Below are 22,286 nucleotides of genomic sequence, written 5' to 3'. Positions count from 1 at the left end.
TTAGAGTCAACCACAGAGGAATTACCACTGTAACCAATAGGGATGGGGAATCCTTCGAAATTAAGGAATTTAGCACATGTAATTCGTCGCATGTTGTCTATCTTATGTGGTGTCCTTGTGGCCTTTTGTATGTGGGGAGGACGAAGAGATTGTTGAGGATTAGGATTTCGGAACATCTAACCAACATAAAAAATGGTTATAAGTACCATAGTGTCTCCCTACATTTTAAAGATAAACATCAACAAGACCCATCATTATTACAGTTCTGTGGGATAGACACTGTACACCCCTCCTGGAGAGGGTCCAATAGAGTCAGGGACCTATCTCAACGTGAGACCAGATGGATCTTTTTATTGAAAAGTTTAGCCCCTAGAGGGTTGAACGTAGAACTAGATCTAAATTGTTTCATTAATAACTTTTAGATTGGGTCACTCAAATCATCTATTATTTGCTTTAGGTAGTGCATCTCGGAGTTATATGACATTTGATCTTTGATGTTTGGCCCCTTATATTGTGATTACCATCATGTTTTAGCCTAACATTTTATCCTGGTGTTATTTTACATTGTAAGTGCGTTTATGTAGGGAGGATCTCAAGATCTGGTAATGACATATATATGCTGTGGTAGGAAGGGAAGGGGGATTGTCTAGCACAGTATATGGGCCTAGTGGTATCCTTATTAATTAATTTATTTATATATCTATAGTGTTTTGGGTGATTAATTAGTCCCAAAGAGGAGGGGAGAGAAGGGAACTGTCCTTTCAAATGGATATTTTGTATGTCTGGTATAAGGTCTTGGTTATTTCCCTGGATATATAGAACACCTACTTAAGGTGGGTTTATTATCGTTGTTCAGCATTTATTTGGTCGATTTAATTTAGTTGAATTTAATTTAGTCTAGCTATATATGGGCCTAGTCCGTTTAGGTTGGTATCCGGTCATAATAGTTAAATAGTAGAGACATCTAGTCTCATTTTTAGAAATCCATTTATATATTTTATAATTCATGATTATTCCTTAAGTGGTAATCAATATCTTAATTTAGGTTTATATTATCCTATGTTTTCTAATGTTTTTTAATATTTTAATATTTTTATATTTAGTATTAACTTTATGAATTTTAGAAATTTAATTCAGCATTTTTATGCAATTTGAATATGATTGAATTTTTGCTATATATGAGAAATATGGCCCTATATTCATCTTTGTATATCTAATATGTATCAGGAATATGGTCCTATATTTATCTTTGGATATTCAATATGTATATGATTGAGAAATAAGTGGTCTCAGACCTATTGATGGTCGATTTCAGTTTCAGGACCATTCAATAGGTTGGTCGTATGCATTGCCGCGTATGAGGAATAAGCGTAGCTGCGGATTTTTTTAAATACCTATTGTCAGTGAAATTATTGGAATTTGCCCTGATATAAATATAACATTATAATAGACTACATTTATTAGCGCTACATGATTCCTATGTGCCTGAATCCTAATTGTAATTTTCTGTATTGAATATCAGTATATCCGGCGCACGGGGACGCGAGGTGTGCGCATGCGCAGTACGCGACCCGGTGGGCGTGGGTTTGAGAGCAGATAAAAGGGTTGAGTGGCAGAGTACACAGCCAATCCCATGAAGAAGTCGATCCATGACGAAACATGTCGGGGCGTGGCTGTGATCTGTGACGTACACGCTGTTAGCCATACAGGAGGAGAGGAATACGAGTGCTCTGAAGGACGGAGGTTTCCCGAGGGAGGGGTGAGATTATACCCAGCAGCTGCACACCTCGGGTCCGCCGTGACCATTGGTTATTGTTTCATCCACAAGTTGAGGCTTGCTGTTTACTACACGTTTTATGCCCGTTTTTTATTACACTAATGTGAGTGCGATGTGTGAGGATTGCAGTGATTTTTAATAAAGTTGTTGTTGCTGAATTACACTATTGGAGCATTTACTTTCTTTTATGTGGACCCATTGAATACCATCATTGAACCTCGTATACACCATTTACCCTGGATTGTGGTAAAGAGAGCGTGTTTTGCCGTGCATGAGAGTGCTGGCATGTTTTTTCGGTGAGTGCATGTCTGGAGAGTGTGTTTCACTAGCACGGCGGTGTGGTGAAAGAAGCACGGAGTCATTCAGCGTGTGACATTTAATCACCTAGGAATCATTTGTGTGGAACATTTGATCTTCACTCTTATCGTCACCATTTTTTGTCACTTGCAACCTGTTTGGATATTGCTTTGGTCTACAGGAGTTTTATATGTTACATCTACAGCACGAATTGAAACACTTGCATGTGTTCTTATTAATTGCTGTCGCATTTATCACTTTATTAGCAATTATTAATGTTTATTTATTTTTATGTTCACGTTATATTTAGGAATAGAGGTTATCACCACTATTGCACAAATTCAAGCACTGATATATTTGTTTATTGTCACTTAGGTAATCTGCTAGTAATTAAGAGATTGCCACTGTTTTTTTGTACACCGTAAGGTATACATTTTTAAAAAAGCGCCTTCCATTTAACCTCTATGTCGGTTTACCATTTTTTGGTTTGTAACTGATATTTAGGATTAAATATTTTATTGTATTATATTGTGCATTTAAGGGGGGCAGCTCAATAACTTTTTTCACCATTTACTTTTTATTGAATCACTGTCACTGGTGTTGTGGAATTTTTTAAATTATTCTCACAAGTGTATGTACACATTTATGTAGTTACTTTTGAGGATAATCAGGGAGCTACTGGCGCGGTGGAGGTATTTCTTGTGCAGAGGGCGTGAATTTATAGGATACCTGGTTTTCATAGTTTTAATACAGTTCACCACTCGCAGCCATGGACGCATTTAACTTCTTAACGAATAGACAATTTAACCCCGAATCTGTCTTTTCCAGTGATCAACCAATGATCGAGTATGAGGAAGACTCTTCGGTGTTATTAAAAACCCTTGATGGGTTACTGGAGAAACAAGTTAAGACCTGGTGGGACGTATTCACATTTGAGCATTACTGCAGAGAGAACCTGATCTTTAGAAGTTTAAGATGGGAGGTATCCCCACAGGATGGTCTTAATGACCAGTCATTTATGCAGGAATGGCTGGAATTTTTTAATAAAGCGGGAAAGGAATTACAGGCACTAGTCCTGAAAAGGAAACAAATTAAGTTGAAGATGTTGAATGAAAAAATTAAGGACCTACAGGATAAATTAGAACCTATTAAGGATACCAATCAAATGAAGGATTTTAACAGTAATATTAAGAAGAAATTAGAAAAAATTGACCGAGAAACCCAAAAGAAGAAAGTGAAAAAATATAATAGGGATGTCAATGATTTTAAAACAAATAGAATTTATGCATGGCAGGTAACATTAGAGAACAACAATGCTGACCCAGCTGCCAACATCAATACGGCGGGAGGTACTAGCAATCCCCCCCCTAAACCCGAGACTAAGAAGAACTTAGTGAATAAAGGTAAAGGTGGTAATGAAGGTATGAACCCTGGACCTAATGAGAGAGGACGGAATGTAGGCGGCGATCAATACAGAAGGGAACATTACTATTCGCCTAGGCCTCCATCACGTGGAAGAGGAGGAAGAGGCTACTACCATTCCCCCAGACCCTCGTTTTGGGGAAGGGATGGATACCCATATGAGTATTCCAATAACTACCCATCACCTAGGGATTACAGGAATAGTGTGCCACAAGATCACAGGCAGTGGCAACATCGCCCTCCGCCTCACCAATACTCTGAAGATTATGGTGATATTCCCCTATGTAACAGATTTTCACCGTTAGATAGGGAAGAGCATTCTGGTTATGCTCCTTTTTTAGGTCAACGGGGGAGGGGAGGGGGGATACCGAGGGGGAACCCCAGAGGCCCCCACCAGAGAGAGGGAGGGAGACAGGCCCTCCCCCCAGGATTCGACAGGGGAAATATGCCCATCCAAGGAGAAGAAGGGGGTGCAGGGCAGGAAGATCCAAGAAATCCAAGGAAACGACCGAGGGATGCGTAAAAACTGGGATATACAATCTAAGCAGTGTGGAACTCAGTCATAAGGAACTTAACATTTTGAATCTGGGTTTAAAATGCGCCCCTAAAAGGGCAATGAATAAGTTTGATGTGTACATTGACGCACATAAATTTATCAGAACCATGAATATTAAAAAATATTTCCTGAGTCACCCGGTGGAATCCTCTGAGAGATCTAGGGTACCTCCAAATAGGATAGATACGGGATTGAGGAATAAATCTATCTTCAATCCCCAAAATCCAGGCAATCACTATATAGAGGTTTTTAAGAGCCTGGTACTGAGTGACATTGAGGAGCTGATACCACGTAAGGATGCCAATCCCTATTATATTAGGGAGGGTATTAGATCCCTAGAAGATAGGAAGAATTTGATAATATGCCCAGCTGATAAGGGAGGGGGTGTGGTGTTGTTAGACAAAACATTCTACCTGAACCAGTTGTTAGAACTGGTAGGGGACAGAACCACATATAGAAAGCTACCTGCTGATCCAACAGAAGCATATAAGTTGCAGCTATCAGCTCTGGTGGAATGGGGCTTCAGGATAGATGCACTCAATGCTAAAGAAAGGAGATATTTAGTCCCTAGTGCGTGCAGAATCCCTGTCATATACACCTTACCTAAGGTACATAAGAACATACAGTGCCCACCACCTCGACCGATTGTTAACGGGATTGGTTCTGTCTCGGCAAGATTGGGGGAATTTTTAGATAGATTTCTCCAGTCAAGCGTAAAGGACACCAGGGCATACCTAAAAGACACTAGTGACCTCTTGACATTACTTAATGATGTTAAATTGGAGACCGCGTCAACAGTGTATTTGGTAACGGCCGATGTGGCCTCCCTATACACTATTATACAACATGAAGATGCGGCTTTGGCCCTAAATTGGGCCCTAAGTAAAAGAGATGACATCCCTAGTGAACAGAAAAGATTTTTGGGACATGTACTGGATTTTTGCATGTGCCATAATTATTTTTGGTGTGATGGCCATTTCTACTCCCAACAGGTTGGCGTGGCGATGGGAGCTAAATATGCTCCCAGTCTTGCCAACCTGTTTATGGCAGAGTGGGAGGACAGAAAAGTATTTAGTCAGAGAAGACCCCAACTTCTATTTTATCGGCGATTCATTGATGACCTCTTGTTTATATGGGAGGGGACTGAGGAATCTGCCATTAATTTTTTACAAGAACTTAACAACAACCCCAATAATATTAAATTGGAATATCAGATCAGTAATTCATCGGTCAATTTTCTGGATGTGACGATTGAGAGACTGGGCAACTCATTAAAAACTAAAGTCTATTTCAAGCCCACTGATCGAAATAGTTTTCTATCAATAAGAAGCGGCCACCATCCGGCCTGGATAAGAAATATTCCGATGGGGCAGATGTTACGTGTACGCCGGAATTGTACAGAATTGGAAGACTTTTTTGAACAAGCAGATGTTCTTAAAAGAAAATTCCTACAAAGAGGTTATCGGGAGGATGAACTAAATAAAATTACCCAGGAGGTGGCACTAGTACCTAGAGAACAATGTTTGAAGAAATCCGAGAATGCACCCGGTAACAATAAGCACCAATTTGGATTCATTTCCGGATTTCATTGCCAGTATAAAGATATTGAGAATATTTTCAGAAAATATTGGCATATTTTACGTAAGGATAGGCATCTGGGAGAGGTGTTACCAGACCGGCCTATATTTATTTATAGGAAGGCCCCCAATTTTGGTGATCATGTGGTTAAGAGGATACTGGACCCACCTGGGAGGAATCAACTGAAATTTGACTTCAGAGGCTTTTATAGCTGCAGGAGATGTATTTGTTGTAGGACTGTTAGAGTCAACCACAGAGGAATTACCACTGTAACCAATAGGGATGGGGAATCCTTCGAAATTAAGGAATTTAGCACATGTAATTCGTCGCATGTTGTCTATCTTATGTGGTGTCCTTGTGGCCTTTTGTATGTGGGGAGGACGAAGAGATTGTTGAGGATTAGGATTTCGGAACATCTAACCAACATAGAAAATGGTTATAAGTACCATAGTGTCTCCCTACATTTTAAAGATAAACATCAACAAGACCCATCATTATTACAGTTCTGTGGGATAGACACTGTACACCCCTCCTGGAGAGGGTCCAATAGAGTCAGGGACCTATCTCAACGTGAGACCAGATGGATCTTTTTATTGAAAAGTTTAGCCCCTAGAGGGTTGAACATAGAACTAGATCTAAATTGTTTCATTAATAACTTTTAGATTGGGTCACTCAAATCATCTATTATTTGCTTTAGGTAGTGCATCTCGGAGTTATATGACATTTGATCTTTGGCCCCTTATATTGTGATTACCATCATGTTTTAGCCTAACATTTTATCCTGGTGTTATTTTACATTGTAAGTGCGTTTATGTAGGGAGGATCTCAAGATCTGGTAATGACATATATATGCTGTTGTAGGAAGGGTAGGGGGATTGTCTAGCACAGTATATGGGCCTAGTGGTATCCTTATTAATTAATTTATTTATATATCTATAGTGTTTTGGGTGATTAATTAGTCCCAAAGAGGAGGGGAGAGAAGGGAACTGTCCTTTCAAATGGATATTTTGTATGTCTGGTATAAGGTCTTGGTTATTTCCCTGGATATATAGAACACCTACTTAAGGTGGGTTTATTATCGTTGTTCAGCATTTATTTGGTCGATTTAATTTAGTTGAATTTAATTTAGTCTAGCTATATATGGGCCTAGTCCGTTTAGGTTGGTATCCGGTCATAATAGTTAAATAGTAGAGACATCTAGTCTCATTTTTAGAAATCCATTTATATATTTTATAATTCATGATTATTCCTTAAGTGGTAATCAATATCTTAATTTAGGTTTATATTATCCTATGTTTTCTAATGTTTTTTAATATTTTTATATTTTTATATTTAGTATTAACTTTATGAATTTTAGAAATTTAATTCAGCATTTTTATGCAATTTGAATATGATTGAATTTTTGCTATATATGAGAAATATGGCCCTATATTCATCTTTGTATATCTAATATGTATCAGGAATATGGTCCCATATTTATCTTTGGATATTTAATATGTATATGATTGAGAAATAAGTGGTCTCAGACCTATTGATGGTCGATTTCAGTTTCAGGACCATTCAATAGGTTGGCCGTATGCATTGCCGTGTATGAGAAATAAGCGTAGCTGCGGATTTTTTTAAATACCTATTGTCAGTGAAATTATTGGAATTTGCCCTGATATAAATATAACATTATAATAGACTACATTTATTAGCGCTACATGATTCCTATGTGCCTGAATCCTAATTGTAATTTTCTGTATTGAATGTCAGTATATCCGGCGCACGGGGACGCGAGGTGTGCGCACGCGCAGTACGCGACCCGGTGGGCGTGGGTTTGAGAGCAGATAAAAGGGTTGAGTGGCAGAATACACAGCCAATCCCATGAAGAAGTCGATCCATGACGAAACATGTCGGGCGTGGCTGTGATCTGTGACGTACACGCTGTTAGCCATACAGGAGGAGAGGAATACGAGTGCTCTGAAGGACGGAGGTTTCCCGAGGGAGGGGTGAGATTATACCCAGCAGCTGCACACCTCGGGTCCGCCGTGACCATTGGTTATTGTTTCATCCACAAGTTGAGGCTTGCTGTTTACTACACGTTTTATGCCCGTTTTTTATTACACTAATGTGAGTGCGATGTGTGAGGATTGCAGTGATTTTTAATAAAGTTGTTGTTGCTGAATTACACTATTGGAGCATTTACTTTCTTTTATGTGGACCCATTGAATACCATCATTGAACCTCGTATACACCATTTACCCTGGATTGTGGTAAAGAGAGCGTGTTTTGCCGTGCATGAGAGTGCTGGCATGTTTTTTCGGTGAGTGCATGTCTGGAGAGTGTGTTTCACTAGCACGGCGGTGTGGTGAAAGAAGCACGGAGTCATTCAGCGTGTGACATTTAATCACCTAGGAATCATTTGTGTGGAACATTTGATCTTCACTCTTATCGTCACCATTTTTTGTCACTTGCAACCTGTTTGGATATTGCTTTGGTCTACAGGAGTTTTATATGTTACATCTACAGCACGAATTGAAACACTTGCATGTGTTCTTATTAATTGCTGTCGCATTTATCACTTTATTAGCAATTATTAATGTTTATTTATTTTTATGTTCACGTTATATTTAGGAATAGAGGTTATCACCACTATTGCACAAATTCAAGCACTGATATATTTGTATATTGTCACTTAGGTAATCTGCTAGTAATTAAGAGATTGCCACTGTTTTTTTGTACACCGTAAGGTATACATTTTTAAAAAAAGCGCCTTCCATTTAACCTCTATGTCGGTTTACCATTTTTTGGTTTGTAACTGATATTTAGGATTAAATATTTTCTATAATCTTTGTCTGAATTGTTATTTTAAAGATGAAGTAAAATAGAAAGCAGATATAAACATTCTTATTTGTTTCTGTTTCTTGACATTTCTTTATTTTTGTACCTATTTTTTTTCTCTTCTTTCAACAGGGAGGCACCAAACAATGAGGCAACAGCCAAGCCACTAGAAGGGACGAAGGGAGGCTACCCTCACTGGGACCCTAACAGGGGAGGCAACAAGGCAATCTTCCCATAACTTCAAACACACTCATTTCACCACAGACAGGGGTGATTCTAGGTGATCCAAAGGCCAGAACTTAAGGGGTAAAGAACACTTTCTGGTTGATGCCTGGCTCATCAGTGCCCATTAATGCAGCCTTGCCAGTGTAGACATGGGTAGAGGAGAGGCCCCGGGGATCACAGTCACACAGAGTTACGCTGTCTAGAGTGATCATCATATATCCCCTATCCCATAGGAAACAAGAGGGGTGGGGGCAACTCCAGGACTTTTTCAATGTTGGCACATTGTCACCGTAAAGAAAAAACACAGTGCAGCATGGTGGATTCCACTAGTCAGGAGCAAACATTGTCATCAGACCAAGTGCAAGGTTGGTCAACTAATGTAACAAAATGGATGCTAGACATATGGGACTAGGGGTGGCTTAATGAATGGTGTATTGTTTCTTTTTAGAGGAAAGTGAGTGTGGTCAGCTCGCCCAGGATGTTGGTTTGGAGGCATTTGATCTGACTCCTGGACCCAGCACAGACCTGTCCATTGTGGACATTAAACCCCCTGACGCAAGTCACACTGAGGGCCAAAGCGACCCTGAAGGGGAAGAAAGTATCCGGGAGCCTCTTGTTTGCGCAAGTAAGTATTCTTGGAATCTGGCTTCAAATGTGTATACATGTCAAGTGATTATGTGAAAAAACAAAACACCCACTCCACACATTAGCAAAGTATGTTGTGCATTAACATTAGTATAGAGAAGGAAGAGGTGGAAGGAGCTGACTAGTAACTTGACCATAACTTACTATGTAGGGCCTCAGCCACTTGACCATCGTTCCCTTAATACATTTTTGTCTTCTTACTAGGTCATGATCTTCTAAGATGCACAATTGGCCGAATGAGTGAAGATATGTTGCATTGTTTGAAGGATCTGGAGCAAATAAAGAAGGCTGCCACTGCTTTAAAGCGAAGAATCCGTGATTTTGTAGACACGCTTGCCAAATTCTAATTTCCTCTTGCCTGGTCAGAAGTTTCTTGTTCCACTTGTTGGCTCCTGTTTGCACTTTTAATATTTACCATGTTTTTCTGACTTTTAAATTAGAAAGTTTAGTGTCCGAACTCAGTGTTTCTCCACTCCACTCCACTCCTCTAGGTGCACCACCAGGTCCTGTTTTCTATATTTTCCTCAGTCTAAAAACTGCTGTGTGAATTACTAACATTGAAAATGACAACATCCCCTGTGCCAAATTCAACAAATATAGAAAACCTGACCTGGTTTGCATCTTGAGAAGGAGATTTGGGAAACACTGCCCTAAGTAATGTGAATTGTAATCTTTCTGTGTTTTTAAGAATAGCAAAGCCAAAATTTGAAGCTGCCCACAAATTGTGCATTAACATTCTTATTTCCCTCATGATCTCAAGTCCTAGGTGCAATCTCGAAACACCCAATACGAGGACAATATGCGACCGGTCTAATGTGGCATGTTCACCAATGCCAGGAGCATGGCGGACAAGATGGGTGAACTAGAGATACTGTTGTACAAGGAGGATTTGGATTTTGTGGGAATTTCAGAGACCTGGTTCAACAGCTCTCATGATTGGCTGGCAAACATTCAAGGGTATACCCTATACCGCAAGGATAGAGAGGGTAAAAAAGGGGGAGGGGTATGCCTATATATCAAGAATAATGTACAAGCGAATGTGAGAGATGACATCACCGAGGGAGCTAGAGAGGAGGTGGAATCCTTATGGGTAGAGCTCCAAAGGGATGAAGCTAAGGGGAAAATAATACTGGGAGTATGCTATAGGCCCCCTAACCTGAGGGAGGAAGTGGAGACGGATCTCCTATCACAAACTGGATTCGCAGCAAGGATGGGAAGTGTTATCATAATGGGGGATTTTAATTATCCAGACATAGACTGGGCGGAGGGAACCGCGCATTCATTTAAGGCTCACCAGTTCCTTAATGTCTTGCAGGACAATTTTATGGGTCAGATGCACCAACTAGAAATAAAACATTACTGGATCTACTGATTACCAACAATACAGACCTGATCACGGATGTGGAAATACGGGGCAATTTAGGTAACAGCGATCACAGGTCAATTAGTTTCAGTATAAATCACACAAATAGGAAACATAAAGGGAACACAAAGACACTGAATTTCAAAAGAGCCAACTTCCCTAAACTACAAACCTTGCTAAAAGGCAAAAAATTGGGATAAAATAATAGGAACAAAGAATACGGAGGAGAGATGGGTTTGCTTTAAGAGCATATTAAATAAGGGCATCAGCCAATGTATCCCATTGGGTAATAAATTTAAAAGAGCGAACAAAAATCCTGGATGGCTTAACTCCAATGTAAAAATACATATAAAAGCAAAGGAGAAGGCCTTTAAAAAATACAGGGTTGAGGGATCCTCCTCAGCATTCAGACTTTATAAAGAATGCAACAAGAAATGTAAGGGTGCAATTAGGACAGCTAAGATAGAACATGAAAGACACATAGCGGAGGAGAGCAAAAAAAATCCCAAGAAATTTTTTAAGTATGTAAACAGTAAAAAAGGGAGAACAGACCATATTGGCCCCATAAAGAATGAAGAAGGACATCTGGTTACAAAGGATGGGGAGATGGCGAAGGTATTGAATTTATTCTTCTTCTCAGTCTTCACGAGTGAATCGGGGGGCTTCAGTAACCAAAACTGCAGTGTTTATGACACATGACACAACACAAGAAGCACCTCCATGGTTAACAGAGGACAGAATTAAAATTAGACTTGAGAAACTTAACATTAATAAATCAGACCGTTGTTCCAGACCGTTGTTCCTAATTTTTCAGACAGTCTACTGACTGGAATGGTACCAGCTGATTGGAGAAAAGCCAATGTAGCACCAATATTTAAAAAGGGCCCAAAATACATCCCTGGGAATTACAGACCAGTTAGCCTAACATCAATAGTATGTAAACTCTTGGAGGGGATGATAAGGGACTATATACAAGATTTTAGCAATAAGAACGGTATCATTAGCAGTAATCAGCATGGATTCATGAAGAATCGTTCTTGCCAAACCAATCTATTAACCTTCTATGAGGAGGTGAGTTGCCATCTAGATAAAGGAAGGCCCGTAGACGTGGTGTATCTGGATTTTGCAAAAGCATTTGACACAGTTCCCCATAAACGTTTACTGTACAAAATAAGTTCCGTTGGCATGGACCATAGGGTGAGTACATGGATTGAAAACTGGCTACAAGGGCGAGTTCAGAGGGTGGTGATAAATGGGGAGTACTCAGAATGGTCAGGGGTGGGTAGTGGGGTTCCCCAGGGTTCTGTGCTGGGACCAATTCTATTTAATTTGTTTATAAACGACCTGGAGGATGGGATAAACAGTTCAATCTCTGTATTTGCAGATGATACTAAGCTAAGCAGGGCAATAACTTCTCCGCAGGATGTGGAAACCTTGCAAAAAGACCTGAACAAATTAATGGGGTGGGCGACTACATGGCAAATGAGGTTCAATGTAGAAAAATGTAAAATAATGCATTTGGGTGGCAAAAATATGAATGCTATCTATACACTGGGGGGAGAACCTCTGGGGGAATCTAGGATGGAAAAGGACCTGGGGGTCCTAGTAGATGATAGGCCAAGCTGCTGCTAACAGAGCAAACAGAATATTGGCATGCATTAAAAGGGTGATCAACGCTAGAGATAAAACGATAATTCTCCCACTCTACAAGGCTCTGGTCCGGCCGCACCTGGAGTATGCTGTCCAGTTCTGGGCACCAGTCCTCAGGAAGGATGTACTGGTAATGGAGCGAGTACAAAGAAGGGCAACAAAGCTAATAAAGGGTCTGGAGGATATTAGTTATGAGGAAAGGTTGCGAGCACTGAACTTATTCTCTCTGGAGAAGAGACGCTTGAGAGGGGATATGATTTCAATTTACAAATACTGTACTGGTGACCCCACACAGAAAAGAGGTTTAACCTTAAACTACGTAGAGGGTTCTTTACTGTAAGAGCGGCAAGGATGTGGAATTCCCTTCCACAGGCGGTGGTCTCAGCGGGGAGCATTGATAACTTCAAGAAACTATTAGATAATCACCTGAATGACCGCAACATACAGGGATATACAATGTAATACTGACACATGATCACACACATAGGTTGGACTTGATGGACTTGTGTCTTTTTTTCAACCTCACCTACTATGTACTATCTCATGCCTAAAATTAATGTGTGTCTTTCCCTACATCTAGTTAGCTAAAGCCCCAAAACACACCGTGTGTCAACATGTGCTAGCTCCTATCATGGGGTATCAATGGACGTGTTTCGGGGGTGCAACCCCTTCCTCTGACCTACTTTAGTTATGAGGAAGGGATTGCACCCCCAAAACGCATCCATTGATACCCCGTGATGGGAGATAGCATATGTTGACACACTGTGTGTTTTGGGGGTTTCTAAAATAACATGTTTGGAACTACACACATTTTTGGCAGGGGATCATAATGGACATTAAATAGTTCAGCCTCTACGTGTACGTGGCTTCAAATTTTGGCTTTGAGAGGGGTGACATCACCCCATCTGAGGAAGGCAACATCCACACAGTCTTGGGATACTAATGTCTCATTTGGCCTTCACTTTACCAAAATCAAACTTTTATAAGTTCCTGAGTTGGGGATGTGTAACTTATGTTTTTGAACATGCCTGTTTAGCCACAAAAAAGGCAACATAATGGCAAATATACATGCTATACACCAAGATGTTGGTTTGTTTTAAAACCTTAAAATGCACATGTGAATGTGCTTTGAGTAATTTTTTTTTACTAAACAATGTGTGGCTTATTATTTCAGTGCTCAATACCAGTGTATTTGTTAAGTTGTTTTAGTTACAGTGACAATGTGCTCTTAAATGTGGCCAACTCTGGCAATTTTTTGGCCTCCAAAAAATTAAAGGAGTTTAAAAAGTCATAATGTTTATGAAATTCATGCATTAGACCCATTAAGAACAAAAACATTGTGTGTATGTAGCAGACCCACAGCACACCATAATAGTGATTGAATAGAGATTGTCACCTCATGTAGCAAATAAGATGCATTTGCACTATTGTAGCAAGTGGACAAAATAAAGGCCATTTGAGAACATATTAATACAGATAAGAAACACAGACAATAGTAGTTCAAATTAAATATGAGTTCATGATCAAATAAAAATATTATTCAGGGGGGGCGTGGCCGGATGTTGGGCTGAATAGAAGCGTGGGTGATTAGCTCCTGCCATCCTGATTTTTTATCCTTTGTTTCGGACTCCAGCGGACCTGCCTTGCAGCCTTCATAGCCTCCCAGCTTGTTGTAGCGCTGCCTGGAGTCGCCAGCACAGCGCTTCTCTTACCTGCAGCTGCCTGGGGGACAGACCGCGGCTCCGGCCTAGTTCCCGGAGCGGCGGCCATCTTGCCTCACCCGGCGGCGGCCCCAGCGGGATCTCCTGGCCTCCCTGATTGTCCTGGACCCAATCTTCTCCTGCTGCAGCCGCCCGACCGCCCGGGGCCACCACTACGGCGTTTCCTTCTCACCTTGCAGCTGCCTGAGGGACGGATCGCGGCTCCGGCCTGCATTCCGGAGCGGCGGCCATCTTGGTGCACCCGGAGACACCCCGAGCAAGTGATCCTGGCCCCCCCTGCACATCTCAAGGTCAGTTTCCTACAGCTGCTGCCGGCCGCATCATCCGGGCCACCATTGCGGCGCTCACTCGCCCTGCAGCTGCCTGTGGGACGGGCCGGGGCTCCGGCCTAGTGCTCGGCGGCCATCTTGCTTCACCCAGTGAAGGCCTCGGCGGACTCTAAGGGACCCTCCGGCCACCTTGAGCCCTTGTTTCCCTAACCACAGCCATAGGGACCTCACAGCTGGCTGACTGTTGACTGCTGGCCTCATTGTGACATTTTTACTAAACGCCAAAGGAGGGGATCCGGCCTGGTAGGAGGCAGCCATCTTGATACACCCGGGCGACAGCCTGGGGCTCTCCTGTCCCCTTGGCACCTGTGACTCTAATCTATCTCCATCCTGGTGCATTTTCAGCAACTCTGCTCAGCAAATACCTTCCTCCGGTCTGGGGGGCTCCCCCGGTCCTTCCGATGACCGGGAAACGGCAATCGGCAAAGAAGGCAGCTAATTCCATCTCCCGAATCTCGCCGCCAAACACACGTGCAACGGCTGCCTTGCCTATAGCATCATCCTCTCCGGCCTCTGTAGCGGTACAGACAGACACTTGGATGGCGGCACTCGGGGTCTCGTGCCAAGAGGGGCACCCGGTCATGGAGGAAACGTCGGAGCGACTGGGTGAGGGGTCCACCGCAATGATACTGGCGGCCATTGCAGATAGTAAATCATCCGTGGAGGGGAAAATAGATACCCTGACGATCGAATGTGGGCTGATAAGACAGGATATGGACAAAATTAGAGGCCGTTTAACAGAAACTGAGCAGCGCATTTCTACAGTGGAGGACGTGGCAACTTCCACGGCACATTCGGTGGTGGAGCTGCAGCAGCAAGTCAAAACTCTAATGGCCCGTTCAGAAGATGCAGAAAACCGCCTCAGGCGCAACAATGTCAGGGTGGTGGGGCTCCCGGAGGGTGAGGAGGGCGCCAACCCTGTGGAGTTTGCGGAGGCCTTTTTCAAAAAGCTCCTGGGCCTGCAGCATCTATCTCCTGTCTATGTCGTGGAGCGGGCGCATAGGGTACCCACGGGCCGGAGACCGGCGGGAGCGTGGCCACGTGCGTTTCTTGTGCGCCTGCTGAATTTCAGGGATAGAGATTTGATCCTGGCGGAAGCCCGCAAGCACCCTGAATTGAAACATGAAAATGCTGTCATCCATTTGTATCCTGATTTCTCGCCAGAACTGCAAAAGAAAAGACGCTCCTTTACAGATATCCGCAGACGCCTGAGGGAGAATGGTCTGATTTATAACATGCTGTATCCTAGCCGTCTAAAAGTACTTCATCGCGGAGCTGCAAAATTCTTCGAATCCCCTGCGGAGGCGGCTGAGTGGCTGGATGCCATCGCCTAATGCTAGGATCTGGTGGCGGAACCTGTCTAACGGAAACATGTGGATCGGGCCCAGAAGATATTTACCCTCAAGGGGTACTAATACTGGGAGTGGTGGTTCCTGCTGATGCGGCACCCTTTTGGAATCCTGTTGTCCCTCCCAAAAAAAGATCCCCCCCCCTTTTTTTTTTTTTTTTTTTTTTTTTTTTTTTTTTTATCCTCCTAGTGGTCTGCAATGGAGGACAATCTCTGGAACTTGTCATCCGTGCACTGCAGGAGCTTCAGGTACTGTTCTAAATGTTTGCACTACCTACAAGTCTTCCCGAACCCCCTTTTTTGAGTGGATAGACTCTTGGAACGTTCCACCTTTTGCTCACCAAGTTGATGGGAATAAAGTTTCTCCGGCGGTTTTGTTCTTTTTTTGGTTCTGTTCGCCTGGAGCAAACAGGGAGTTGGGTTCTTAGAATGTTTTTTTCTGTGACTTTTCTTTTTTTATTATTTTTTGCAAGTCCTTTTTTATTTTTTTCTCTTTTATGTTTTTTGTTGGGAAAGAATAACTGTTTTTTAAGCTTCCCTCGGTGGCCCACCTCACTGGTGCGATCACATGAGGGTGTAAATTGCCTATTAAGATATATGCTGTCCATTCGTAGTGCTGTGGTGCTTTGCTGCTCTCTGTGCCCGGGTCCCTCCCCACAGACCTCCCAAGTTTACAGGACAACTCCTGTCCCTATCCAATACCTAGCTTCACTTTATGAGTGACCTCAAAATAATTTCGTGGAATGTCCGCGGATTAAACTCCAAATTTAAACGTTCATTGGTCCTCCAGTACCTCAAATCCCTGAATCCACATATTATCCTCCTGCAGGAAACCCATCTAGAGGGTAACAAAATTTTATCCCTGAACAGGAACTGGGTGCAGAGAGCCGTACATTCTACGCACTCCTCTTATGCCAGGGGAGTGGCCATTTTAATACATAAGAATTTAGTATGTGCTATAGAACATGTAATAACAGATCCCTATGGGAGATATGCAATTGTGGTCCTTGCCATTGAATCTCAGTTATTGGCAATAGCGAATGTATATGTTCCACCCCCCTTCAAAAATGAGGTTCTATACCTGGTTTTAGAGAAGATTGCCACCTTTGGCCCATTAAAAATGCTAGTGGCGGGCGATTTTAACAACATCCTAGACTATGGGCTGGACACCTCTAACCCGAACCGGGTGCGCAATCTAGAACTAGGCCACTGGGCAGACACGGCGGCGTTGGAGGAGGTGTGGAGGTGGAAACATCCTGGTGAGCGCAGTTATTCTTACCTTTCCCACGTCAGTGCCTCCTCATCCCGTCTTGATCTGGCTTTTGCCAATTCAGCACTGCTACCACAGATTGCGGAGGCGGTTTACCTGGCGGGGGGGCTTTCTGATCATACCCCCTTACAGGTAATGTTGTGCCGATCCGCAGGCAATAGTCGTAGGAGTTGGAGGCTGCACTCAGGGTGGGTGAATGAGCCCTCGGTTGAGGCATTGGTTTCCCCACACATACAGGACTACTGGGACAACAATGAGGGTTCAACAGATGGGCTCACGGTCTGGGATGCGTTCAAGGCATCCACCCGTGGGGTATATATAGCTGCCATTAAAGCCGCTAGGGTGGAGAAAAATTCAGAGTCAGAAATGCTTCAGGCCCGTGAGCTACGCTGTGCGAAGCTCCATGCTGATGCGCCCTCCTCCTCCACTCTAGCGGAGTTACAGTTGGCCAGAAGGGCCTTGTTGGTTCATTTTCAAACTCATACACAATGTACATTTAAGAGAAGGGCTGAGGAACTATTTGAAAAAGGTGATAAAAATGGGAAGCTGTTGGCCTACTTGGCGGCAGATACCCGAACACATACAGCTATCCCTTGCATTTATTCAGCGGGAGGTAATCTAGTGAGAGATGGAGAGGGTATTATGCAGGCTTTTGTGTCGTACTACTCAGAGTTATATACTGCTATACCCAAATATGATGATCAAGTGCTGGTGGACCTGTTGGGCTCCCTTCGGATCCCGGGGCTGCCGGGGGAGGTGGCGGCGGAGTTGGAAGCCCCTTTTACTCCTAAGGAATTGGCTTTGGCCGTTGCCTCCTTCCCCAATGGTAAGGCTCCGGGTCCGGATGGGATACCAGCGGAATGGTACAAAACTTATATGGACCTGTTGTCTCCCAGACTCTTGCAACTTTATGGAGAATGCTTAGAAGTAGGGAGACTGCCACCCTCGTTGTACGAGGCTCATGTGGTGTTACTTCCCAAGCCTGATAAAGACCTTCTTCAATGCTCCTCCTACAGGCCCATAGCACTGTTAAACATGGACCTCAAAATTTTGACCAAAATGATTGCCAATAGATTAATGAAGATTCTGGAGCACTTGATATCACCAGATCAGACAGGGTTTATGCCCAAAAAAGCCACTGACACTAACATCCGCAGAGTGTACACACACACGCAAATAGATGAGGAAATATCTTCTGGAGGGGCTCTGGTGTTTTTCGATCTGGAAAAGGCATTTGACTCCATAGATTGGGGATATATGACTCAGGTACTCCAACGCATGGGTTTTGGTCCTATATTCCTCAAATGGATATCAATGCTCTATGAGAAGCCGGTGGCAGCACTCCGCCTAAATGGAGGGGTGTCTGACAATTTTCCAGTATCCAGAGGCACCAGACAAGGGTGCCCATTGTCACCAGGCTTATTTGCGTTGGTCATGGAACCTCTGGCGATCGCACTGCGCTCCTCCTCTCAAATTCAGGGTATTAGAGTGGGCACCCTTACCGAGACTACAGCCCTTTATGCAGATGACCTAGTCCTTTTCATTAGAGATACTGGACCTTCTCTACAGGCTGCACTGGTGCTACTGGAGCGCTTTACTGGGGTTTCTGGGCTCCGGGTCAACTGGAATAAATCCAAGATACTTCCGCTACGTTCCCACCGGGCAAATAGACAGGCAGACCCAAAAAATCCCTTGCAATGGGTAACACAAATTAAATACATGGGTCTTCAAATTACGAATTCGGTGACGGAATTCATCAGTCTTAATGTGTCCCCATTATTAGACATCATCTCTAAAAAATTACATTCCTGGAAAAATCTTCCATTGTCACTTATTGGGAAGATAAATCTACTCAAAATGAAAATACTACCTTTACTCCTGTATACCCTTAGAAATTCTCCGGTGTGGATCCCAAAAACAGTCTTCAGGTCAATAGACAGTATGATCTCTTCATTTCTGTGGCGGGGAGGAGTCCCCCGCATTAAACTGACCATTTTGCAGCAGCCGTGGGGGGAGGGAGGCCTAGCGGTACCAAATTTCCAAAAATATTTTTTAGCCGGCCAATTAACGGTGGCGCACCGTTGGTTGACCACGCCTTTGGACGACGCTGCGGTGTCGTTGGAGGCGGCATGTGTGGGTTCATATGAAGCACTATCCCACTTGGTATATAGGGGTTTACGGGCCCCCTACCCTCTGACGCCCTCCATGCGCTCTGTAATTAGGGCATGGTCCATGACTCAGGGGCTCCAGCCTTCTAGTCATGATAAATTCTCTCCAAATCTCCCCTTGTGGAGGAATCCTACTCTGCCGCACTTCTTTGACTACCCGGATCCGATAGTATGGACAAAATACGGAATTAAGACACTAAAGCACATTGTAGCGAATGGCACCATAATGTCCTTTGACATGTTGAAATCACGTTATGAACTAACAAACTCGCATTTTTTTCGGTACATTCAATTAAGGCATGCCTTTCAATCCCAATTTGGAGGAGAACCTCTTGACCCTGAGCCCAGTGATTTAGAATTGCTGACTCGCAGTGACTCGTTGTCTAAACCAGTTTCCAGCATATACAGAGATCTCTTTCAGGAAACAACAAAACTGTTGGAACCCTGCAGACAAGCGTGGGAGGCGGCAACCTCGGGGTTGGATAGGGATGACTGGGATGATATATGGGGAATTGCAATGCAGACTCTGGTCTCCACTAGGGACAGACTAATTCACTTTAAATTCCTGCACAGGATTTATCTGACCCCAGCTAGACTTGCTAAGATGTTTGGGAATCAGCATTCCCTTTGCTGGAGGTGTTCCACGCCACTAGCGAATTTTATGCATATATTTTGGGAATGCTTACAGGTCAGAGCATACTGGCAGGATGTAGCAGGCTGCATAAGGTCGGTCACTTCTATTTCGATTCCCATGACGGTTGAGGTATGCCTGCTGCATCTGGTAGAGCCCCTAGCTACTACCAGGGCTATTAGAACTCTTCTTACCCTATTGTTGTTCTATGCCAAAAAGAGGATCATTCTCTCCTGGAAGAGTTCCTCAGCCCCAACCCTAGAGTCCTGGAAGGCATTGGTTAACAAGGCAATACCATTTTATAAAGCCACTTATTTGAGTAGGGGAGCAATGACCAAATTTGACAAGGTGTGGGGTGGTTGGATGGCATCGGTGGATACGGTGTCAGACTAATTACAGATAACCCATAGCTATTGATATTGGTGTATGAGGCCACAAAGGAGGATGTATATGACCGACATACAGGAGAAATATTGATAATTCTGCACTAAGATAACTGGTCACTTGTAGGGGGGAGAGTTATTTTTATTCATATGAGATCCTTGGTGCTGGGGGGGGAGTCGGGTCACGTTTTTTGACGGTATCAAGCATCATGACCCAAGTTGTTAGGCAGCGAGGGTGCGGTGTCTCCTAGTGCCTTCCTCCAGTCTGGAGGCCAACTTGGACAGTATATATCTGGGCAAAAGCTTTGTTGTTTGGGGGGGAAGGGAGGGGGGAGTTCTCAATTTATGTCTGTGTTTTTGTATGTAAATGTCCACCGGCAACTGTGTTCTAGTCGGTGGTTGTCGGCCGCAAATGTGGCCTGTTGTTATTTGTATGCCTAAAAAATGAATAAAAAAGAATTTTCAAAAAAAAAAAAAAAAAAATATTATTCAGGATCAGCTTCAATTTGCTGCCAAGACTCTACCCACAAAATAATCAAGGTATTTTTGACGTATATCTCTAGCATTTTGGGAGGGCAATCCAGCACGGCCAGTTGATAGAGCCGTCATCACGCCCACAGACGCCCGAGCTGCAGCCTCTTCAGCTGGGTCTGCCACTGCAGGATCCGCATCAGTTGGCACTGAGGCAAGGTAGCTGCTAGCATTCCCCCGTAAAATATGATGGAGTATACAGCAGCACAATACCATATGGTTGATTTTGTATAGTGCCAGGTTAATTGGTGTTAAAAACAGCCTGAACCAACTGGTGAGGATGCCAAAGGCATTTTCAACCACCCTTCTTGCACAGGAGAGCCTGTAATTAAATATTCTCTGCTCTGAGGTGAGGTTCCTCATAGGAAACCGCGTCATAAGATGTTCCCCCAGAGCAAAGGCCTCATCTGCAACAAAAACAAAATTGAGGCCCTCAACATTCTCCTCAGCAGGTGGCAAGTTTAAGGTGCCATTCTGGAGCCACTTGTAGAACTCTGTCTGCATAATGACTCCTCCATCCATCCAGTTGTGGCCGTTCTTCCAAACATCAAGAAACAAGAACTCATATGTGGCAGACACTACAGCTAGCATGACTATGCTGCAAAAGCCCTTATAATTGAAAAAATATGAGCCAGAGTTGGGTAGTGGAACAATTCAGACATGTTTTCCATCAATAGCACCACCACAGTTGGAAAAATCCCACTGATGATAGAACTGGGCTGCAACGTCCTGCCATTGCCGTGGGTTGGAAGGAAACTGTGGATTAAAAAAAAGGAAAAATAAATGATTACTTCTGCACATAAAATTGCAAGCAGATTTTACACAAACATGCTTGTCCAACATAAGTCTAAAACGTAAATGAGTATTTAAAGACAAAAGTGTAAGGTCAACTTATCTGATTCCTCACCCCCTCTGGTGGCCCATTCAAAAAATGTTATGTGGGGGGGAGGTAATGGGTAGATGTTTCCAAATTGCAGCACATTTTGACATTCATAAATAACCTATCAAGATAATAGGAGACGAAAACTTTCTACGTTACAATTTGAAGGTAATCAGGCAAGCCCTTGCACTACATGCTTTGGTGAATTCATCCAGAAATATGACCACAAAAGAGGGATAGTGTGTATAGGTTTTGCAAAGTCAGCAAATAGAGTATTTGTATCTGTTGACTTAGCATTTTTGGGGAGAGGGAGGGTTACAAATGAGTTTGGGAACCAAAAAATGACCCCCTGTACTCTGCCTGAATTGGAGGACAACAATAACATTTGGACACATTTTAGGGGTTTTTAGGGTAAGCACAAAAATGTAGCTGTCAAAAAGCATTGTTAAGTTACTAGGCTAGGTGTGTATGGGCCCAGGATAGCATGTTGGGGAGGTTAGTGAAGGAAAATATGCATGTAGGCCAAAAAAGGAGCAGGAAAAGCTTACAGTATGCATGAGGACAAAGAGGACATTGTCACATACCTTGTGGAGATTGAGCTGTAGAGAGGGCTTTCCTGCACCTCCTGTCCAATGCCCCTGGTAGAGATGACAGGGTGTGAAGGGCACAGAGTGGCACGAGGGCCTATG

The sequence above is a fragment of the Aquarana catesbeiana genome, linkage group LG05, assembly GCF_042186555.1.
Source record: "Aquarana catesbeiana isolate 2022-GZ linkage group LG05, ASM4218655v1, whole genome shotgun sequence".
In the NCBI taxonomy this organism is placed as follows: Eukaryota; Metazoa; Chordata; class Amphibia; order Anura; family Ranidae; genus Aquarana; species Aquarana catesbeiana.
Note: the sequence above shows the minus strand (reverse complement) of the source record.